The following is a 2,500-nucleotide window of genomic DNA, read 5'->3' as shown; positions in this document are numbered from 1 at the left end:
CCAGTCCCGAGTTCACTGCCGGTCCCTCGCTGTGTCCAGGCGTAGGCACAGGAGCGAAGCCTGCAGCACGGAGACGTGAAAAAGGCCGCGCCAGCACCCTGAAGCATACAGCCGTCTCACTGGCACAACGCCTCTCGTTGGGATTCCCCGCGGCGCACAGCCTGCAGGACCTGAACCCTCTTTCGGCTGGACGCAGGCTCGGGGCACAGCCCCCAAGGCAGGAGGGTTCCTGGGGCCTGGAGCGCGCCAGGGATAAACATACTGCTGAAATAGGAAGTTGCATATAAAGATTTCATGAACTAGATTATATTTTCATCACTCTTATGCATATGAAGTCTTTTAGTTTCTATAAATCTTACAGTGGGTTAGAATTAAATCGTATTAGTGTGAATAATAAATGTTCAGGGATCACTCATCTACAAACTTGTAGTATTTAATTTACAAGGACTATACATTTTTCAGATCTCCTAACAAGGAACTTTAAGCACTTCTTGAGGTTAAAAACAAAAACAAAAAAACCCACAACGGATCTGGAAAGCAAAAATGCTCCATTTTTCCCAGGATCCTGAGTGAGTGGCTCAGGAGGTATTGTAATTGTAAAAGCTTTCTGTGTGTAAGAACCTGACTAATACTTTTATTAGCATCTTTTTTTAATCCAGGTAACATAATAGTCAGTGTGTCAGATGAATGTCTCAGAGGTGGACCATTAAAAAATAAATTGCAAAACCTTGGGGAGATTAGCGTTTGAATCCAGCCAGAAGCTCCTTGAGGTTCTTGGGTGTGGATCAGAGTCCTTAAAGCATAAGTTGCTATCACAAACCACATCAGCCTCCAAGTTACTCTGAAAGAGAAGACAGTAGCCACAGTTATTAGCCTTAGCTCTAGACTTGTTACCTCAGGGTAACAAATACACAAAATGAGATTTTCATTGTGAAAAGAGGTTTCTTTTTTCTGACACCTTCTATTTCTAAAGAAGTTTGAAAAGCAAACAGTAAATAAAGTACATTGTGATGATATTTTCAGGGTAAATATTTATGGTTTAATTCGTAATAGTCACAGTTAGCCCTTAAGCAGGGTACTTTGCATGTTCAACATGCTTTTTAAGAGTCATTACTCAAATAGCACCATGGGCTGATACAATGGGAAATGGTTTCCCTTTTCTTACTCCAGGAAACTGAAGCAAAGACATGAAGTAACACGTGTAGAAAGGTTCCATGGCAAGCAGAACTGCATTTATCATGCAAGTCTCATTCATCAACAGTTCTTAAACAGCAGACCTTCATCCATCCCTCAGACTTTATTTTTTGTGCTAGATGCTGGCATACCCCGGGAACTGCATTTTTTACATCACCAGATATCATTTGAAATTCCCTGAAGGGATTACTGTTCTTTCTGAGGGATGGTACCAGTGCTGGACTTTTCAGCAGAAACTCTGACATAGAGACAGGGACTTACGATGTATGAGAAGGGTTTCATTTGTCATCTCCCTTCCTCTGATGCATTTTAGCAACAAGCTGCTCGTTTTCAGAAGATAGGTAAGAGCACTGAAGAAAATACGTGGAACTTCGTCATATTTCTGCAAGAGAAAAAGGCTGTTTATTTGTTTGGAGGGAGCACTGATAATTGTTCTTACAACTTCATACTGTTTTACTGTTCCTACTGCTATGCTGCTTGTCGGGGATTGGGGGGTGCTTAGCAGTGGTGGCTCTAGATTAACTCTTTGCTGTCTCGTCTCAAATCTACAGAAATGGTTCGAGATATTTCTTGAGATGGATACTTCCACAAGTCTGCAGGCAGTTACTTTGCTGAAGCTTTAGGCTTGAGGACCACACTTAAAGCCTTTTGCAGTGTTACTTTCCAAAGGTCCATGTGAATCACAGCAGAGGCATGAGTACTGTGTAAGCATATTCAATAATTGATGCAAACAGTTAAAACGGTGACACAACGGGAAGCAAAGTGGTGATTTAACCTTCCGTTCCCAGTACAGGGAACAGCGGCAGCTGAGCAGATTACTATGGAAAGGGCAGGTGTTTCTGTCGCGCCGCTACAGCAGCTTATGCCAGGTTAGGTACATCTGTGCTTTTCTGTGCCCAGCCTACAGGCAAGGCACTGCCTCCCAACTGCATGGGAAACGAAAAGGAATCGTGTCACAGGCACCAACGCTCTGGGCATCTGCCAACCTACGTAGCGAGGTAGAAATATTAGCAAACACGCGGGCAAAGAGTCCATTATGGAAATAAAGGGCATGGGAGAGCACAGAAACAATAAGCCGTGTTTTACAGTGGTTTATACGCTGCCGAGAAAAGAAGTGGGAGGGAAGAGACCGAATTCTCCTCATCCGAGGGAGATAAAGCACCATGACAAAAATCATTTGGGAAAGTGTTCAGCTCACTTAAAAGGCAGCCCTTTCGCAGCACTTTCAGAGTTATTTTCAGCTGCGAGCAAAGCAGAGGAATATTGCCACCGGGTAGAAATTGCTGCCAAACAATGATCGGTGAAA

The sequence above is a fragment of the Eurypyga helias genome, unplaced genomic scaffold, assembly GCF_000690775.1.
Source record: "Eurypyga helias isolate BGI_N326 unplaced genomic scaffold, ASM69077v1 scaffold2945, whole genome shotgun sequence".
NCBI classification, from domain to species: domain Eukaryota; kingdom Metazoa; phylum Chordata; class Aves; order Eurypygiformes; family Eurypygidae; genus Eurypyga; species Eurypyga helias.
Note: the sequence above shows the minus strand (reverse complement) of the source record.